Source organism: Bubalus bubalis, chromosome X (genome assembly GCF_019923935.1).
Source record: "Bubalus bubalis isolate 160015118507 breed Murrah chromosome X, NDDB_SH_1, whole genome shotgun sequence".
Classification (NCBI taxonomy): domain Eukaryota; kingdom Metazoa; phylum Chordata; class Mammalia; order Artiodactyla; family Bovidae; genus Bubalus; species Bubalus bubalis.
The window spans coordinates 71,483,278-71,505,507 of record NC_059181.1 but is presented as its reverse complement, the minus strand read 5'-3'; the positions used below and the strand labels follow the sequence as shown (position 1 = coordinate 71,505,507).

The following is a 22,230-nucleotide window of genomic DNA, read 5'->3' as shown; positions in this document are numbered from 1 at the left end:
AAAAACCTGCAATATTGTAGAGTATTTTGCCTCCAATTTAAATAAATAAATCAATTTCTTTAAAAGAATATTTATACTTTAGCAATGTCTATCTAAAATAGCATCTCAAGGTTTTGGTAATTTTAATTTCTAGAGTTACGTTAAATTAAGTGATGGAAATTTATTTGTCATTCCCAAAGAGAATAATAAATTTAAGCATGAATTATTGAACACTGGCTACCTCTTGCATAAATATCAAAGACATTTTGGACTATTAATAAATAGAATTGGTGACACACTGAAATATTTTCTATAAAAAGGCACCTTTTTAAAGAAATTGTTGTTAGGATTTATGTTCACCAATCTACATATGGTTGATTTAAAGGATAGTTCCTGGTTACTTAAGGAAAGGAGGATGTATGTTGTCAGTAAACTAGGTATGAGAAATGGAATTGCATTGTATCAGTTGTTTTTAATTTATTGACATTAATAGAAGGCTAATTTTTTACAGTATTGTAGTGGGTTTTGTCATACATCAACATGAATCAGCCATGGGTGTACATGTGTCCCCCCATCCTGAATCCCCCTCTCATTCCACCTCCATCCCCATCCCATCCCTCTGGTTTGTCACAGAGCACCAGCTTTGAGTGTCCTGCTTCATGCATGGGACTTTCACTGGTCATCTCTTTTATGTATGGTAATATACATGCTTCAATGCTATCCTCTCAAATCGTCCTATCCTCTGCTTCTCTGACATGGTCCAAATGTCTGTTTTTGACATCTGTGTCTCTTTTCTTGTCTTGCACACAGAGTCGGCATTACCATCTTTCTACATTCCATATATATGCATTAATATACTGTATTGGTGTTTCTCTTTCTGACTTACTTCACTCTCTATAATAGGCTCCAGTTTCATCCACCTCATTAGAGCTGAGTCAAATGTGTTCCTTTTTATAGCTGAGTAATATTCCATTGTGCATATGTACCACAACTTAAATAGAGGTGGCCTGGAGGAGAAAGGTGAGAATCAAAAGGGGAGAGAGCAATGAAACCAATAATCAAATCCCCAAGTGAAAATGGATACTCAAGATTAGATCCTTAAAGGTACAAAATTGGTAACAAGTATCAAAAAGCAAAGATTAAGAACTTAGAATAGAGGCTAGACTCTCAAAAATACTATATATATATATATATATATATATATATATATATATAATATATATATATATACACAAACAAAATCAATCACAAATTTTTTTTTAAATATATATGGAATTTGTTTTAGAAAATAGGGTTTATTTTGAAAGGCTATAAAAATAAAAGTTAAGGGAGTAATAAAGAACTGATTTTAAAAAATAATTAAAAAATTATAATAGTGAAAATATATCTGGGGATTTCTCTGGAGATGTTATGGGCAGTGTGGGGTCAGTTCAGTGTCAGATAGTCCCTTGTTCCAGTTTGTACTTTTTCTCGAGTTCTATAGGTGCCCTTCAAATACACAGTCTCAGTATTAAATGGGTTTTAATCTGTTGTACCTGTCACTTCCACTGGGGATGCCCCTTCTTTGTTTATTTTTGCTTCCTCTGTCTGCAAGTCTCTTCAGTGTCTAATTTCCACCCTGACACAAGGGAGTGAAGATGTCCACTTATTTATGCTCACCTGTTCAGTTACATTCTGGGGAGAGAGTGACAATGCAAACAAATACTACTGGCATGTGTGGGGATTGCTCGCAGTGGATGGACCACACTGGGTTTACCACAATCCAAGGTGGCATGTACTTCCAAGGTCCACACTGCTCAGGCTCCAGGGTGCTCTGCAGGGGCACTGTCCCAGGTGGGCCCTGTGTTTTGTGAAGTTCCTGGGACTAAGCCATTCAGGTTCTCAGGTGCTCCACAGGGACACAAACCCAGATGGCCTGTGTTTTCTGTTCCCTTCCCAGGTCCAGAGCATCTCAGGCGACTGGGTGCTTGGCAAATGCACTGCCCCAGGTGCGCTGTGTGTCTTCCTCACCTCCTCAGTCCCGGCTGCTCTGTTTCCCTGGTGTGACACTATAGCATAGTCCAAGATATGCTGTGTGTCTCCTCTGGGGAGCTGTTCCCAGGCTGTGACACTCCTGGCAGATGTCAACCATCTAGGATCCCAAGAAGACGAGGTTAGCAACTGGGAGCCTGCTCCCAGTTTGGTGGAAGATGTGATCTCTGGGGCCAAGGCTGCAGCAGCCCCTTGCCTTCCGGCTCTGGCTATCTCTGGCCTGCCTCTCTGCCTCCAGGGAGGGAGGGCCCTATATGGCAGCTGTCTTGCTCTCCTTTGACATTCCCTCAATCCTTTGTTCTGTAAGTGACTAGAGCATTTCATGGGAAAGGTCTGTGTGTGTGTGTGTGTGTGTGTGTGTGTGTATCTCGTGATCCCACTGTTTGGGTTGCTATCTCACATTAGTGCCCTCAGATTGTCCTCAGGGCATTCAGGCCTGGTCCTTACCATAAGGACTGATGATCCAGCCCATGTCTCCCCACCCAGCCCCCACTCACTGGTGAAAGACGCAAAGGTCTGGGCCACTTCTCCACTGGCAGTTGCAGTTAGGCATATATTCTGTGGTTTGTTGTTGTTATTGTTTTTTTTTTTTTTTTTTCTCCTGTTTATGCTGTCCTCTAAGATTCCTAAACTCCCCACAGACACACCTGTGAGAGAGTTTCCTACTGTATGGAAACTTTTCCTCTTTCATGACTCCCTCCCCAGGATGGGTCTCCATCCCTAAATCTTTTTCTCTGTTTTCATCTTTTATATTTTGTCCTACTTCCTTTGGAAGAGATTAGACTGCTTTCTGTGTGCCTGGTGTCCTCTGCCAGTGTTCAGAAGTTGTTCTGTGGAAGTTGCTCAACATTCGAATGATCTTTTGATGAATTTGTGGGGGAAAAAATGGTCTCTCCATCCTATTCCTCCACCAACTTGGGACCACCTCTCAAGAAGAGAGTTTTGTGCTTGGTAAAGTTTGACTAAGTTTAAAATAAATTTAATTGAGTAAATTAATTTTAAAAGTAAACTGGTACAAAACTTGAATATCTCTTTTTTCTCTAAGAGGACAAATGTTCTTTAGATGTTGAACTACCTTGGATAACAGATTTTAAGTTTGTTACCTTTTAAGTGTTCTGTATTTGCTTTTGAAATCTTTTATTGTTACTTTGACTAAGTGATTAACTATTGTTTCACAGTGATCTATGATCCTATCTGAGTGTTCTAAACTCTTTTGATATTTATTTACAAAACTTACAAAATCAAAATTTAATGAACTCCTTTGACTGCTAGCTAACTTTGGGATGCTTCAAAGAGGCCTTGAAACATCTAAAAGAGAGATACTAATCTAGTTAGTCTCAATGTTATATTAAATTACACAGAAAGCATTGTCATTGTGAAATTAATAAATCTTATGTTATATAGTATAATAAATGTTATTAACATAGATAACCTAGAAATTATATCAAATTCCTTAAAATCTGGTATGTCCTGGTAAAATGTTATCAGTCAAAATACTAGTCATTATCTTAAAGTGTTGTATGTCACAGCAGTAACCAACTTTCTTTGTCAATTGCATTATAATAAGGTTTTAAACATGCCTTCTTAGGTCTTTTGTAGTTCTAGGCAGTTATGGTTTTATTCTGATGACTCTGCTTCTTTGTCAAGAAGATTTATGGAAAGGACCTTTGAATAAATACCAGTTTCTGATCTTCAGACTGTAATGCTGAACTGGGAAAGGAATTAAATAATTCTAATGGGAAACCTGATGGCTTCATAAAACTGTTAACAAAAAGGATTCATTGCCTAAGACTGAGTAAACTGGTAAATATGGTTATAAATTTTATGGTTTCTATCTGAAAAATTACTGATTTAAATATGTGTTTTCCAGGTATAAGGAAATATTTCCCTCAAACTATGACTCATAGTAATTCAGTTTATTATACCTTTGTAAGTAGAAATGAAACATTTATCTTTTTTCTCTATCTTCTCCCTCCAGAGATTGTAAACACTTAGGTTCTCTGCAGTTTTATCAGATAAATTAGGAGGGCTACCTTACTAACAGATATAGAAATCTCAGGGTATTTTGGGGGCCTTGAAAAGGGAGGAATTCACCTAGATCTATTGGGGAAAATCTGTGATAAACACTTGGCATGATCTTACTAACCCTCAGAGGTTTAGTCTGAGACACCTTATAAACGTTTCACCAAAGCAAGAAAAATATATATTCAGTTAGAGTTATATAAATTATCAGGACAACTTTTTAAACTTATTTTGCAAATAAATTAGTGCTAATGTCAATATATTTGATAGAAATTAGGGTAATTTTAGAGAGGGAAAAAAAAGATGTTTCAATGAATGTTAAATCCAAGTTTTGTTCATGGAGTTCTGCATTGACTAAGACTCACTTCCTGGATAGTTCTTTGCTGTTACACTATATTAATGTAAAGTTTAATTGAATTATTAAAAGGACACTCTAAGTTTGTTTCTGTAGCTTATCTCAGTAATTTTTGGATGAAGATTACTGCCACCAGGGGATTATACATATTGGAAAAGACATTATTTAAAGGACAACTCAGATGAAAAGGCTTTCAGCAGGTACTCTTAACTAGTTAATATCCAGCAAAACTAAAGGTAACTGACCCTCAGATTCATATTTCTCAATTAAAAAAGGGCCCCTGAACCAGACTGGTCTATAGAGAGGACTGCTGACCTCAAACTCACCTTGAAACAATGCTCAAATAGAAGACTCTTCACTTAGACCAGAATGAGAAGACAATCAGAAGTAGGCAGCTAGCCCAAGATCCTGGACCTGACTCATATAATCGTTTATAATGCTTTCTTAATATCTTGGAACTTTGTATATGAATCAAGTGTTTCCGATCATGGGTATGACTTTATTCCTATTTTAAAAAACAATCCAATTGTTGGGTTTGCAGCCAATTATCTGTGTCTAGTATTTTGGGGTTAGCTTGGTGGATTTCTCCCCTCCAAGATTCTGATTGGATAGCTCTTAGGAAATTTATTTTAGAGGAAAGAAAGTTCAGTCTACTCTTAATATTACTAGATGGGATCCTCTCATCTGGCCAGTTTATAATACCTACTCTGACCCTGGTCATAAATATGAGTTTTCCTCTAAAGTTATTTAAACTCAATCAAAGCAACAAGGAAATAAATCAGCCAAGGAATGAAACCTCCTACAATTACAGGATGAATTTATGTGGTTAACACCAGACTTTGGTCATTTGAGTTTTAAGGGCCCTTCTGTCTTGGAAACAATTACATTAAACTAAGGATAACCAGCTTGGTAACACTAGGAAATTGGGTTGAGAGACTTATGGACAATGCCAATACATAATTTTCCTGAAAGATAAGAATGGTACAGAATAGACTAAGTCAGATGACCTGAGAGTATATTGGGCTGCATGTAATGGAAGTTCTTGACTTAACTCTTACTTGCAACTTCATTAATACTGCTATCTATGTTATTCCTACTTTGCTGTTTTGCAAGATGGTTGTTTCCTGCATTAACAAATGTATGACTGAGCCTCTGACAAAATATATAGTTTATATGAGATCAATAATTATAATAGTGTAATTCTAGATATGGAAAGTTACAATAAAAAGGAATTTTTCCTGGATAATAATAGACTAGTAAGACAGGTCATCCAGAGTCCTTTAGCTGCTGTTATGACCTAGTCCAGTAAAATACATTGAGTGGCCTATCAGTGAAATATTTGCCAGCCCTAGGAATGAGCCTTCCTAGCACTGTGGGATGAAATGGTCATGAAATGCCTCATGAGCCATGGTTGAACTTATGATCATGAGGGGGGCAAGTAAGCTACAAATTGGTACTTGCCATCTATTTCTACAAGGATTAGATCATGTGCTGCTTTGGCTGCTGATTTTCAACACCACCTCTTGAAAAGAGTTCAGGATGGAGAGCAGAAATGAGTCTATCTGCATGGGGGGGATGTGAGGAGGACTGGCAGAACAGGTCTTCAGATATTTTCAGGAGCCAATTTTATGAGCCCAATTCTTATATCTCCTCATATCTAGAAAAACACTAAAATCCTTCATGGTGATGACTGCTCCTCATGACTAGAAAAATCTACAAAAAGAATTGTGCTTGATTGCATGTACTCCACCTTCACCAAAATCATATATGTACTGACTTTCCCTCCACCCTGCCTCTTTGGAGCAATTTCTCAGAGATATCTGAAATGCTGTTTCCTGGACTATTGTCCTCATTTTGTTGCAAATAAAACTCTCATGTTGTGTGTGTGTGTGTGTGTGTGTGTGTGTTTTAAGTTGATAATAGCCTCCAGAGCTCTTGGTCTTTTCACCTCTTACTTGGTCCTTCAGTCCTCTGCCCACTGCCATCATGTTTTGCACCACTGTTCTTGCTCCACCTTCAATGTTCACTGTTGTTTTAATTACCCTGGAAAAAGCAAAGGGTAGTGTTTAAGGTAGCATTGTCAGACAAAATACAGGATGCCAAGAAGCCCAACTAAATCTGAATTTGTGCCCCAGATATTCCATGTGTGTATATTAATACTAAAAAGTAATTTGTTATTTTCTTGAAATTCAAATTTAAATAGACATTTAAAATATTTTATCTGCTAAATCTGGTGATGCTAACAGCACAAGTTCTGATGTCAGAATGACTTCATTTGAATATTGATGTTTATTCTGAGTAGCTGCATGATTTTAAGCAAAAAGTTTTAGCATCTCTTATCTTAATTTCCTTCTGTCTAAAATGAGGATAATGATATTAATTATCTAATAATGATTACTGAAAGAATTATGATATATGAGTAAAATGTAGATTGTCTATCATATAATCAAAATGGTAGCCATTGATATTACTAAATTACAATGACTAATAATAGCGTTCCCCTTGTTAGATAGATGTGCATTTAACAGGTAAGAAAATCTTCAGTTACATGGATAAAGCTCTATAGTAGAAATTTAGAGAACTTCACATAGATAGCTAGTCTTCTCAAGGCATGCATGGGTCATTTTTATATACCTAAATTTTAAGTACAATTCATCAGTGTCTTGAAAAAAATAACTGTTTTGTTATGAAGCACAATACAATATCAGTAGCTTTTAGGTCTGAGACATCATATAAAACTGGGATACTAAAGAAGAATATTCAAGGTAATCAGTGTCTTACACCGAAGATGTGGTCCTCTCTTTCGTGTCTCAGGTCACTTGATTTTGTCAACAGATGGCAAGTGATAATTTCATAAGTCACTCTGCATCTGGGTAATATATCAAGAAGCAGATAACTTTAGAGTAAAACACCAAAATAAAGATTCAAAGAAAGGCAAGAAAAATCAAAGAAAATTACTAACAATAAGGAAGACCCAGTCAAAAGATTCAGTGTTCATGAATATATCTTCATTTACTTAAGAGCTGCAGGGAAAAAGCAGAGCCAGAGTCTAGGAATAATAGCATTAATGAGTGGGTTTTGGAACAAGAATGTCAATACTGATACAAGCAGAAGAGAAGGTCAAAATATTTAACAACTCACATGAGCAGGAAATGCAGTAGGTAGTATTAGAACTGGGAATTAAAGATTCCTCATTTGTTTGTTACTGGATCATAAAGAGATACAAGGATTCAGATGGAGGAGTCAGAGTGGCCAGGGTATTTATGGGAGGAAGGATTTGGAGGATTAGAGTGTAGCAGCTTCATGCCAATTGGTACAGAAATTTTCAACATGTTTAATAATCAGCAAAGGTACTCTGGTGAATGAAACCAAACAGCAGCCCTGGATACAAGATCCAAACTAGGGTATGAATAGGCCAAGCAGGCAAAACTACCAACAGAGATTATCTAGAGCTATGTGTTATAACTCTTATGACCCTAAAGTTGGATTGTGGTGGTTTACTTTTGTTCTTTGATTCTGTGTCAGGTGGACTGCAAACTCAGTGAAAAGTAGTAATGGTATCAATTTTGTTCATCATTTATCAAGATTGCCTATCACAGTGCCTAATGAATATTTGTTTAATGAATAAAGAGCCAGTCAGTTTCTCCTAGTGCCTGGAGTGTCCTAAGAACAAATCTTTCTAGAGGATGAAAAGCTCTGAGAATTCCTTCTGATCTTGAACTGCCCTTGGAGATCTGCTCCAGACAGAAACTGGTTCCTATCATTTGAACTCCTGGATATCATTTCCTAAGCCTCACCTCAGGAGAACACTAAAGTGCTCTATGATTATATGGCTTCCCTAAAGCAGACCTGAACCCTTAAATGTGAAGGACCGAACCACACAAGTCACTGGTATCCTGACCTGTTTCTTAAACTTTTTTTTCAATTCCACTCAAAAGTTTATTTGGCAAATATGTATCCAGTTTACAACTATCAGATCAGATCAGATCAGTCACTAAGTCGTGTCTGACTCTTTGTGACCGCATGAATCGCAGCACGCCAGGCCTCCCTGTCCATCACCAGCTCCCAGAGTTCACTCAGACTTATGTCCATCGACAGAAATAAATTTCAGGAACAGCCTACCTATGGACTTTAGTCACTCTCAGTTAAAACCAAGATCTTATGACAATATGTTCCCCATGATAAACTGCCTCTATACATTTAGGGAAGTAAAAACCAGAACTACACTACAATTCTGCAAGCTACAAATTTCTCAACTTTAAATAGAAATAGCAGAACTATTCAAAGAATTAGCTGCCCACAGCAATGATTCAGTATTTTTCATTGATATCAATATACTTTATGACATTTTTTAGATAAGTTCTTAAAATTAATTATTTAAAGACTATTTCACTAAATTTCAACAAGTTATGCTGTAAATCTTAGTTCAGTTCAGTCGCTCGGTCGTGTCTGACTCTTTGCGACCCGATGAATTGCAGTACGCCAGGCCTCTCTGTCCATCACCAACTTCTAGAGTTCATTCAAACTCATGTCCATCAAGTCGGTGATGCCATCGAGCCATCTCATCCTCTGTTGTCCCCTTCTCCTCCTGTCCCCAATCCCTCCCAGCATCAGAGTCTTTTCCAATGAGTCAACTCTTCACATGAGGTGGCCAAAGTACTGGAGTTTCAGCTTTAGCATCAGTCCTTCCAATGAACACGCAGGACTGTTCTCTTTTTGAATGGACAGGTCGGGTCTCCTTGCAGTCCAAGGGACTCTCAAGAGTCTTCTTCAACACCACAGTTCAAAAGCATCAATTCTTCAGTGCTCAGCTTTCTTCACAGTCAAACTCTCACATCCATACATGACTACTGGAAAAACCATAGCCTTGACTAGACGGACCTATGTTGGCGAAGTAATATCTCTGCTTTTTAATATGCTATCTAGGTTGGTCATAACTTTCCTTCCAAGGAGCAAGCGTCTTTTAATTTCATGGCTGCAATCACCATCTGCAGTAATTTTGGAGCCCCCAAAAATAAAGTCTGACGCTGTTTCCACTGTTTCCCCATCTATTTCCCATGGAGTGATGGGAAAGATGCCATGATCTCAGTTTTGGAAAGCTGAGCTTTAAGCCAACTTTTTCACTCTCCTCTTTCACTTTCATCAAGAGGCTTTTGAGTTCCTCTTCACTTTCTGCCATAAGGGTGGTATCATCTGCATATCTGAGGTTATTGATATTTCTCCTGGCAATCTTGATTACAGCTTGTGCTTCTTCCAGCCCAACATTTCTCATGATGTACTCTGCATATAAGTTAAATAAGCAGAGTGACAATATACAGCCTTGACGTACTCCTTTTCCTATTTGGAACCAGTCTGTTGTTCCATGTCCAGTTCTAACTGTTGCTTGCTGACCTGCATAGTGGTTTCTCAAGAGGCACATCAGGTGGTCTGATATTCCCATCTCTTTCAGAATTTTCCACAATTTATAGTGATCCACACAGTCAAAGGCTTTGGCATAGTCAGTAAAGCAGAAGATGTTTCTTGTGGAACTCTCTTGTTTTTTCCATGATCCAACAGATGTTGGCAATTTGATTTCTGGTTCCTCTGTCTTTTCTAAAACCAGCTTGAACATCTGGAAGTTCACGGTTCACATATTGCTGAAGCCTGGCTTGGAGAATTTTGAGCATTCCTTTACTAGTGTGTGAGATGAGAGCAATTGTGCAGTAGTTTGAGCATTCTGTGGCATTGCCTTTATTTGGGATTGGAATGAAAACTGACCTTTTCCAGTCCTGTGGCCATTGCTGAGTTTTCCAAATTTGCTGGCATATTGAGTGCAGTACTTTCAAAGCATCATCTTTCAGGATTTGAAATAGTTCAACTGGAATTCCATGACCTCCACTAGCTTTGTTCGTAGTGGTGCTTTCTAAGGCCCACTTGACTTCACATTCCAGGATGTCTGGCTCTAGGTCAGTGATCACACCATCGTGATTATCTTGGTCGTGAAGATCTTTTTTGTACAGTTCTTCTGTGTATTCTTGCCACCTCTTCTTAATATCTTCTGCTTCTGTTAGGTCCATACCATTTCTGTCCTTTATCGAGCACATCTTTGCATGAAATATTCCCTTGGTATCTCTAATTTTCTTGAAGAGATCTCTAGTCTTTCCCATTCTGTTGTTTTCCTCTAATTTTTTGCATTGATTGCTAAAGAAGGCTTTCTTATCTCTCCTTGCTATTCTTTGGAACTCTGCATTCAGATGCTTATATCTTTCCTTTTCTCCTTTGCTTTTAACTTCTCTTCTTGTCACAGCTATTTGTAAGGCCTCCTCAGACAGCCATTTTGCTTTTGCTTTTTTTTTTTTTTTTTTAAATTTTATTTTATTTTTAAACTTTACATAACTGTATTAGATTTGCCAAATATCAAAATGAATCCACCACAGGTATACATGTGTTCCCCATCCTGAACCCTCCTCCCTCCTCCCTCCCCATTCCATCCCTCTGGGTCGTCCCAGTGCACCAGCCCCAAGCATCCAGTATCGTGCATCGAACCTGGACTGGCATCTCATTTCATACATGATATTTTACATGTTTCAATGCCATTCTCCCAAATCTTCCCACCCTCTCCCTCTCCCACAGAGTCCATAAGACTGTTCTATACATCAGTGTCTCTTTTGCTGTCTCGTACACAGGGTTATTGTTACCATCTTTCTAAATTCCATATATATGCGTTAGTATACTGTATTGGTGTTTTTCTTTCTGGCTTACTTCACTCTGGATAATAGGCTCCAGTTTCATCCACCTCATTAGAACTGATTCAAATGTATTCTTTTTAATGGCTGAATAATACTCCATTGTGTATATGTACCACAGCTTTCTTATCCATTCATCTGCTGATGGACATCTAGGTTGCTTCCATGTCCTGGCTATTATAAACAGTGCTGCGATGAACATTGGGGTACTCGTGTCTCTTTCCCTTCTGGTTTTCTCAGTGTGTATGCCCAGCAGTGGGATTGCTGGATCATAAGGCATGTCTATTTCCAGTTTTTTAAGGAATCTCCACACTGTTCTCCATAGTGGCTGTACTAGTTTGCATTCCCACCAACAGTGTAAGAGGGTTCCCTTTTCTCCACACCCTCTCCAGCATTTATTACTTGTAGACTTTTGGATCGCAGCCTTTCTGACTGGTGTGAAATGGTACCTCATAGTGGTTTTGATTTGCATTTCTCTGATAATGAGTGATGTTGAGCATCTTTTCATGGGTTTGTTAGCCATCTGTATGTCTTCTTTGGAGAAATGTCTATTTAGTTCTTTGGCCCATTTTTTGATTGGGTCATTTATTTTTCTGGAGTTGAGCTGTAGGAGTTGCTTGTATATTCTCGAGATTAGTTGTTTGTCAGTTGCTTCATTTGCTATTATCTTCTCCCATTCTGAAGGCTGTCTTTTCACCTTGCTAATAGTTTCCTTTGATGTGCAGAAGCTTTTAAGGTTAATTAGGTCCATTTGTTTATTTTTGCTTTTATTTCCAATATTCTGGGAGGTAGGTCATAGAGGATCCTGCTGTGATGTATGTCAGAGAGTGTTTTGCCTATGTTCTCCTCTAGGAGTTTTATAGTTTCTGGTCTTACGTTTAGATCTTTAATCCATTTTGAGTTTATTTTTGTGTATGGTGTTAGAAAGTGTTCTAGTTTCATTCTTTTACAAGTGGTTGACCAGAGTTCCCAGCACCACTTGTTAAAGAGATTGTCTTTAATCCATTGTATATTCTTGCCTCCTTTGTCAAAGATAAGGTGTCCATATGTGCGTGGATTTATCTCTGGGCTTTCTATTTTGTTCCATTGATCTATATTTCTGTCTTTGTGCCAGTACCATACTGTCTTGATAACTGTGGCTTTGTAGTAGAGCCTGAAGTCAGGTAGGTTGATTCCTCCAGTTCCATTCTTCTTTCTCAAGATCGCTTTTGCTATTCGAGGTTTTTTGTTTTTCCATACAAATTGTGAAATTATTTGTTCTAGCTCTGTGAAGAATGCTGTTCGTAGCTTGATAGGGATTGCATTGAATCTATAGATTGCTTTGGGTAATATACTCATTTTCACTATATTGATTCTTCCAATCCATGAACATGGTATATTTCTCCATCTGTTAGTGTCCTCTTTGATTTCTTTCACCAGTGTTTTATAGTTTTCTATATATAGGTCTTTAGATTCTTTAGGTAGATATATTCCTAAGTATTTTATTCTTTCCGTTGCAATGGTGAATGGAATTGTTTCCTTAATTTCTCTTTCTGTTTTCTCATTATTAGTGTATAGGAATGCAAGGGATTTCTGTGTGTTGATTTTATATCCTGCAACTTTACTATAGTCATTGATTAGTTCTAGTAATTTTCTGGTGGAGTCTTTAGGGTTTTCTATGTAGAGGATCATGTCATCTGCAAACAGTGAGAGCTTTACTTCTTCTTTTCCAATTTGGATTCCTTTTATTTCTTTTTCTGCTCTGATTGCTGTGGCCAAAACTTCCAAAACTATGTTGAATAGTAATGGTGAAAGTGGGCACCCTTGTCTTGTTCCTGACTTTAGAGGAAATGCTTTCAATTTTTCACCATTGAGGATAATGTTTGCTGTGGGTTTGTCATATATAGCTTTTATTATGTTGAGGTATGTTCCTTCTATTCCTGCTTTCTGGAGAGTTTTGATCATAAATGGATGTTGAATTTTGTCAAAGGCTTTCTCTGCATCTATTGAGATAATCATATGGTTTTTATTTTTCAATTTGTTAATGTGGTGTATTACATTGATTGATTTGCGGATATTGAAGAATCCTTGCATCCCTGGGATAAAGCCCACTTGGTCATGGTGTATGATCTTTTTAATGTGTTGTTGGATTCTGATTGCTAGAATTTTGTTAAGGATTTTTGCATCTATGTTCATCAGTGATATTGGCCTGTAGTTTTCTTTTTTTGTGGGATCTTTGTCAGGTTTTGGTATTAGGGTGATGGTGGCCTCATAGAATGAGTTTGGAAGTTTACCATCCTCTGCAATTTTCTGGAAGAGTTTGAGCAGGATAGGTGTTAGCTCTTCTCTAAATTTTTGGTAGAATTCAGGTGTGAAGCCGTCTGGACCTGGGCTTTTGTTTGCTGGAAGATTTTTGATTACAGTTTCAATTTCCGTGCTTGTGATGGGTCTGTTAAGATTTTCTATTTCTTCCTGATCGAGTTTTGGAAAGTTGTACTTTTCTAAGAATTTGTCCATTTCTTCCTCGTTGTCCATTTTATTGGCATATAATTGTTGATAGTAGTCTCTTATGATCCTTTGTATTTCTGTGTTGTCTGTTGTGATCTCTCCATTTTCATTTCTAATTTTATTGATTTGATTTTTCTCCCTTTGTTTCTTGATGAGTCTGGCTAATGGTTTGTCAATTTTATTTATCCTTTCAAAGAACCAGCTTTTGGTTTTGTTGATTTTTGCTATGGTCTCTTTTGTTTCTTTTGCATTTATTTCTGCTCTAATTTTTAAGATTTCTTTCCTTCTACTAACCCTGGGGTTCTTCATTTCTTCCTTTTCTAGTTGCTTTAGGTGTAGAGTTAGGTTATTTATTTGACTTTTTTCTTGTTTCTTGAGGTGTGCCTGTATTGCTATGAACTTTCCCCTTAGGACTGCTTTTACCGTGTCCCACAGGTTTTGGGTTGTTGTGTTTTCATTTTCATTCGTTTCTATGCAAATTTTGATTTCTTTTTTGATTTCTTCTGTGATTTCTTGGTTATTCAGCAGTGTGTTGTTCAGCCTCCATATGTTGGATTTTTTAATAGTTTTTCTCCTGTAATTGAGATCTAATCTTACTGCATTGTGGTCAGAAAAGATGCTTGGAATGATTTCTATTTTTTTGAATTTACCAAGGCTAGCTTTATGGCCCAGGATGTGATCTATCCTGGAGAAGGTTCCATGTGCACTTGAGAAGAAGGTGAAATTCATTGTTTTGGGATGAAATGTCCTATAGATATCAATTAGGTCTAACTGGTCTATTGTATCATTTAAAGTTTGTGTTTCCTTGTTAATTTTCTGTTTAGTTGATCTATCCATAGGTGTGAGTGGGGTATTAAAGTCTCCCACTATTATTGTGTTATTGTTAATTTCTTCTTTCATACTTGTTAGCATTTGTCTTACATACTGCGGTGCTCCCGTGTTGGGTGCATATATATTTATAATTGTTATATCTTCTTCTTGGATTGATCCTTTGATCATTATGTAGTGACCATCTTTGTCTCTTTTCACAGTCTTTGTTTTAAAGTCTATTTTATCTGATATGAGTATTGCTACTCCTGCTTTCTTTTGGTCCCTATTTGCATGGAAAATCTTTTTCCAGCCCTTCACTTTCAGTCTGTATGTGTCCCCTGTTTTGAGGTGGGTCTCTTGTAGACAACATATGTAGGGGTCTTGTTTTTGTATCCATTCAGCCAGTCTTTGTCTTTTGGTTGGGGCATTCAACCCATTTACGTTTAAGGTAATTACTGATAAGTATGACCCCGTTGCCATTTACTTTATTGTTTTGGGTTCGAATTTATACACCATTTTTGTGTTTCCTGTCTAGAGAATATCCTTTAGTATTTGTTGGAGAGCTGGTTTGGTGGTGCAGAATTCTCTCAGCTTTTGCTTGTCTGAAAAGCTTTTGATTTATCCTTCATACTTGAATGAGATCCTTGCTGGGTACAATAATCTGGGCTGCAGGTTATTTTCTTTCATCATTTTAAGTATGTCTTGCCATTCCCTCCTGGCTTGAAGAGTTTCTATTGAAAGATCAGCTGTTATCCTTATGGGAATTCCCTCGTGTGTTATTTGTTGTTTTTCCCTTGCTGCTTTTAATATTTGTTCTTTATGTTTGATCTTTGTTAATTTGATTACTATGTGTCTTGGGGTGTTTCGCCTTGGGTTTATCCTGTTTGGGACTCTCTGGGTTTCTTGGACTTGGGTGATTATTTCCTTCCCCATTTTAGGGAAGTTTTCAACTATTATCTCCTCAAGTATTTTCTCATGGTCTTTCTTTTTGTCTTCTTCTTCTGGGATCCCTATGATTCGAATGTTGTAGTGTTTAATATTGTCCTGGAGGTCTCTGAGATTGTCCTCATTTCTTTTAATTCGTTTTTCTTTTATCCTCTCTGATTCATTTATTTCTACCATTCTATCTTCTAATTCACTAATCCTATCTTCTGCCTCTGTTATTCTACTATTTGTTGCCTCCAGAGTGTTTTTAATTTCACTTATTGCATTATTCATTATATATTGACTCTTTTTTATTTCTTCTAAGTCCTTGTTAAACCTTTCTTGCATCTTCTCAATCCTTGCCTCCAGGCTATTTATCTGTGATTCCATTTTAATTTCAAGATTTTGGATCAATTTCACTATCATTATTCGGAATTCTTTATCAGGTAGATTCCCTATCTCTTCCTCTTTTGTTTGGTTTGGTGGGCATTTATCCTGTTCCTTTATCTGCTGGCTATTCCTCTGTCTCTTCATCTTGTTTAAATTGCTGAGTTTGGGGTGTCCTTTCTGTATTCTGGCAGTTTGTGGAGTTCTCTTTATTGTGGCATTTCCTCGCTGTGTGTGGGTTTGTACAGGTGGCTTGTCAAGGTTTCCTGGTTAGGGAAGCTTGTGTCGATGTTCTGGTGGATGGAACTGTATTTCTTCTCTCTGGAGTGTAATGAAATGTCCAGTAATGAGTTATGAGATGTCTATGGTTTTGGGGTGGCTTTGGGCAGCCTGTATCTTGAAGCTCAGGGCTGTGTTCCTTTGTTGCTGGAGAATTTGCTTGTTATGTCTTTCCCTGGAACTTGTTGGCCCTTGTGTGGTGCTTGGTTTCAGTGTCGGTATGGAGGCGTTTGATGAGCTCCTGTCAATTAATGTTCCTTGGAGTCAGGAGTTCCCTGGAGTCAGGGTTTGGACTTAAGCCTCCTACTTCCAGTTATCGGTCTTAATTTTACAGTAGTTTCAAAACTTCTCCTTCTATACAGCACCACTGATAAAACATCTACGTTAAAGATGAAAAGTTTCTCTACTGTGAGGGTCACTCAGAGAGGTTCACAGCGTTACATGGAGAAGAGAAGTGGGAGGAGGGAGTTAGAGGTGACCCAAATGAGATGAGGTGGAATCAATAGTGGAGAGAGTGGGCTAGCCAGTAGTCACTTCCTTATGTGCACTCCACAACTGGACCACTCAGAGATGTTCACGGAGTTATACAGGGAAGAGAAGAAGGAGGCAGGAGACAGAGGTGGCCAGAAGGATAAAAGGGGGAAATGAAAAGGAGGGAGACAGATCCAGCCAGTAATCAGTTCCTTAAGTGTTCTCCACCGTCTGGAACACACAGAAATTCACAGAGTTGGGTAGAGTAGAGAGGGGTTAGGGAGGAGATACAGGTGACCTGGTGGAGAAAATGGAGAGTCCAAAGGGAGAGAGAGCAGTCAAGCCAGTAATCTCGTACACTAGTGAAAAATGGGTCCTGAAGATTGGGTTCTTAAAGGTACAAAATTGGTAACAAATACATAAAAACAAAAATTAGAAATCTAGAGTAGAGTTTGGAATTTCAAAAATGCGATGTTAATGAAAAGAAGAAGGAAAAGAAAGAGAGAAAAAACGAACAAAGAAAAACAAACAAGGTCGTGAAAGTAATAAAGAAACTACAGGTACAAAATTGATAACTAATACCAAAAAGCAAAAATTAAAAATCTAGAGTAGAGTTTGGAATTTCAAAAATACAACGTTAAAAAAAAAAAAGAAGAAGAAGAAGAAGAAAAATAAAGAGAGAAAACAAACAAACCAACAAAAACAATGTCGCAAAAATTATAAAGAAAATACAGGTACAAAATTGATATCAAATACCAAAAAGCATAAATTAAAAATCTTGAGTAGAGTTTGGAATTGCAGATATATGATGTTATATAAAAGAAGAAGAGAAAGAAACAGAGGAAAAAAAAAGTCACAGAAATTATGAAAAAAACTATAGGTACAAAATTGATAGCATATATCAAAAGGCTAAAATTAAAAATCTAGAGTACAGTTTGGAATTTCAAAAATACAATGTTAAAGAAAAGAAGAAAAAGAAAAAAGAAAAAAAAAAAAAACCACGGTCAAAAAATTATAAAATATATATATGAAGTTTGCTGAAGAAGAAAAAAAAAATAGGGTTTTTTTTTTTTTTTTTGCAAAGTAATAGTTATAAAAGTGAAAATTAAAGGACAATAGAGGACTTAAAAAATTTTTTTCTTTTTTAATTAAAAAAAAAGAAAGAAAGATTGATCATAAAAATAGTAAAAATATATCTAGGTCTTTCTCTGGTTTTGTTGTGAGTACTGTGGGTTCAGTTCATTTTTGGCAGTTCCTTAGTCCGACTTATATTTCTCAAGATCTATAGGCCCCTTCCTATGTAATCCGTAGTAACCACAGGGTTTTAATCTATGGCCTGTAGCTTCCAAGGCGTTTCCCTCTGTTACAGCTTCTTCTGTTTGCTGGTCTCTTCAGTGTCTGGTTCCCGCCCTGACACAAAGGGGATGGTTGAGGACACTATTTTTTTTTTTTTTTTTTTTAAATTTAGGCTCACTTGTTCAGCCGCGCTGTGGGGAGGGAGGGAGGGATGCTGCAAACAGATAACACTGGCGTGCTCTCGCAGTGCCTCAGCCACACTGGGTCTGCCCCCGCTCACGGCGTGTGTAGCCTCCGTGCCCACACTGCTCGGGCTCTAGGTTGTTCCGCCGGGAACAATCAGAGGCCGGCCCTGGGCTGAGCTCCCAGGTCCAAGCTGCTCAGGTTCAGGCACTCGGGTAGTCCTCAGAGGCGCAGACTCGGTTGGGCCTGCGTTTTGTGCTCTTCCCAGATCCGAGCAGCTCAGGTGATGTGTTTGGCGGGCGCCAATGCTGCGACTTATCGCCTCCCCGCCACTCGGTTATCTGGGTGTAAAACCGGCGCACCTTCTCAGGCAGATGTTGACTGTCCAGACCCCCAAGAAGTTTTAGTTAGCAAAGAAGCCTGCTTACAGTTTTATAGATAGTGTCTTTCTGGGGCTGCGATTGCCCCCTTCCAGCTCTGGCTGCCTGTCACCGGAGGGGGAAGGTCTGCAGCCGGCTATCTCTGCTCAGTCCTTTGTTCCGTGCGCGGGCCTGGCGGTGTCTTAGGTTAGGGCTGGCTTTTCGCGTGGTAGATATCCCACAGTCTGGTTTGCTAGCCCAAATTATTTCGCTCAGATAGCGCTCAGGACATTCGGGCGGATTCTTACTCTAAGGGACACAGCCCGCGCTGCGCTTCCCTGCCCAGCCCCCGCTTGCTAATGCCGTGTGCTGGTGTCTGCGCTGCTTCTCCGCTGGGGGAGTTACCGTAGGGCTCACAATCCGCGATTTTTAATTGTTTATTTTTTTTCCCCTCCCTTTTATGTTGCCCTCTGTGCTTCCAAAGCTCGGCACAGATTCGGCAGTGAGAGGGTTTCCTGGTGTTTGGAAACTTCTCTCTTTTTAAGACTCCCTTCCCGGGACGGAACTCCGTCCCTCCCTCTTTTGTCTCTTTTTTTGTCTTTTATATTTTTTCCTACCTCCTTTCGAAGAGTTGGGCTGCTTTTCTGGGTGCCTGATGTCCTCTGCCGGCATTCAGAAGTTGTTTTGTGGAATTTACTCGACGTTTAAATGCTCTTTTGATGAATTTGTGGGGGAGAAAGTGTTCTCCCCGTCCTACTCCTCCGCCATCTTGGCTCCTCCGCCATTTTGCTTTTTTTGCTTTTCTTTTTCTTGGGGATGGTCTTGATCCCTGTCTCCTGTACAATATCATGAACCTCTGCCCATAGTTCATCCTGCACTCTATCTATCAGATCTAGTCCCTTAAATCTATTTCTCACTTCCACTGTATAATCATAAGGGATTTGATTTAGGTCATACCTGAAAGGTCCAATGGCTTTCCCTACTTTCTTCAATTTCAATCTGAATTTGGCAATAAGGAGTTTAATGATCTGAGCCACAGTCTGCTCCCAGTCTTGTTTTTGCTGACTGTATAGCACTTCTCCATCTTTGGCTGCAAAGAATATAATCAATCTGATTGTGGTGTTGAGCATCTGGTGATGTCCATGTATAGTTTTCTCTTGTGTTGTTGGAAGAGGGTGTTTGCTATGACCAGTGCATTCCCTTGGCAAAACTCTATTAGCCTTTGTCCCACCTCATTCCGTATTCCAAGGCCAAATTTTCCTGTTACTCCAGGTGTTTCTTCACTTCCTACTTTTACATGTACATTTACACTATAATAAATATGAAACCAACATTTTTACTAATTTCTACTAAGTCTTAAGGAAATGAACACTACATGGATGGGATCAAAAGTCCCAAATTTGTAATAAACTCTTTTCAAGAGGACAGTTATAGTTATTTTTTCTTTATGAAAACATTTTTTCCATTCCTTTTTGCTTTCAAATATTTTTTTCATGAGTTTTCACATATACATAACTGATTGGCTAATTTTCCGTGCAAATGTATAGTCATGAAAACATTAATTTACAAATTTATTTCCTTCTTATACTAACTGAAAATAATTGCTGATTAATTTGCATAATTATTCTGGTTTTTCTACATACTTATCCTCATCAAATCACCCCTCCACCCTTCATCCAAACATGCTTTATGTAATAATGCTATATTAGTCAAATTACCTGGAAAATTCATTTTATTGGATATAATACACATACTCTTGCCTCAAAGCAACCCTACAAAAAGGAAAATTGCATGTGGAAAGATATTCCTAGAAAGCAATTTATTTGTTTCTTTACTTCCAAAAACCAGCTTAAATAAGACCCAACTGTTAAGGGTCAGAAAGAGCCAGAAAATCTGCTTATGACTTTGAATGGAGCAGGTTAGTATTATCTCTGGCCTTAAGAACCTCAGGAGGAAAAAAAGAACTTCAGGTAGACTGACTTCTTTCAAAGACTAACTCATGAGACAGGAAGTCGAAACCTAAAAATTTCAGGAGTCTAGTAGTTTATCTCTTGAATTGCTTTTAATGATTTAAGATGGTCCTGACAGAAAATTACTTGTAACTGTATCAGACCCACTCTGGGTTCCACAATAGTGGCCTGAAACCTAAATATGGTATATAAAGTCAACTGGCCTTTACAAGGAAGGAGTGACACTATATTGGGCATCATTCTTAATGTGCCAGAATTCTTCCCTACCTAGATATATGATGATCCTCTTACACTGTTGAATCTATAACATTCTCCATATTTATAGAATCACAAAAGTAATACTTTCAATTCCTGAAAGAGTAAGACAAAGAAATTCATCATTCCATACATTTCAAATAACATTTTAAAAGGGACCTGCACAGTAATATAAGTGAAACCTATGATGAAAGACAGAATGAAAAGTCACTACTTAGTGTCAAAATACACTAAACAGCAACCTTTATGCATATTTCATTCAAGCACTAAAGGCAGTAAATATGAAGTCAAGATGAAAATAACACTAAATTTGTGGGGTGAGTGTCAGTGGGACAGAGACCCTAATGGGTTGTGAGGCCACCCTAGGTGGTGGCGGCGGCAAGAAGAAGGACTCTCTGGGGTTTGCAGGCTCACCAGCATACCTCATTATCAAGGATCTTGGAGAAATTCATTCAAGGCTGTTAGATCACTGACCAGTTATCCAAGGTGAAACCCGTTATTTTGTGAAAGAATTTGAAGTAAAACATGGTCTTTGAGAAATGCAAGTTCTTGAAAATCTGAAGAATATGATCCATGGGACAAGTGAACATACTCTTCTGACATGTAGAGAAACAATGCAAGACAACTTAAACCAAGTTCTCCAGAGATTGCAAGCAGCTACTGACTCGGTCTGTAGATTCCACCAGAGGGAACAGGAGTGAAAAAAGATTCATAATGACCTTTTAATGGCTAGTGAGAAACAGCATGTAACGCAGTGGGAGGATTTCATGAAAGAGCAGCACAGCAAACAGGCAGAAGTGGACGAGGAGCACAGGAAGGCCATGGAGAAGCTGAGAGAGCAGAGCAGTATCCAGAGATGGAGAAGGACCTGGCAAGATTCTCAACCTTCTGAGAACTTGAACCACAGCAATGACAAACTAATGAGAAAAAACTGACATCCCCCCCACCTCAAAAAACAACAACAACAACAACAACAAAAACTGCTCCCACCAAACCATTTAGCCTCTGCTTCAAGCTTAACAATATATTTGATGGCACTTTTCTGTCGGAAAACGGAGCCCTCTCCTGGAGTCTTCGCTATTTCCTAGAGGAGTGCCACATCCTTCCAGTTTCAAGTGCCTCTCGATGATCATTCAAAGGGGAAGGAGTTGGAGGAAAGTGGTGTCCACGTGCTCTCAGTTAATGTGGACCAGTTTTGGTTTCCATTGACTGATTATCTCAGAGAACTAAGGGTAAGTACAGACTTCTTAGGGAAGTAATTTAATTCATCCTTCTGCAGGATTAATGTTAATTTATCATTGTGGCTTAGAAAGCAGAGATGGTGTCTGCCTGTCTTGGATTCCTTGGTTCTTGAAGGAATGTATACAGTGTTATTCCATGAGTAATGCAGACAGAAACAACTGTCCAGGGAACAGAGATCATATTGAAGAGAGAGGAGCATCAGAACCATGTCTCTGCTGTGCACATGGGGCCACACTGGTCTCTGAATGGCCTGCTGGGAGAAGTTGTTGTATAGTGCTGTGTTTTTGCTGGAAAACAAGACATGCTTGTTAAGATTGTGGCCTTCCAACACTTCATGTTTTCAGCTTTGTTTAAAACATGCTTACAAGGAAAAGCTTACCAGAAACACAGCTAACTTTTAAACTTTCCAAGAACCATAATCTTACCCATAGTCTTTACCTCATTTTTACCTATGT

At 38.3% G+C, this 22,230-nt stretch overlaps 1 pseudogene; it reads left to right on the top strand.

The window, feature by feature from the left end:
- The window catches only part of LOC102405927, an 84,440-nt pseudogene extending 63,015 nt beyond the window's left edge, over positions 1 to 21,425 (top strand).
- The last annotated feature ends 805 nt before the right edge of the window (positions 21,426 to 22,230 follow it).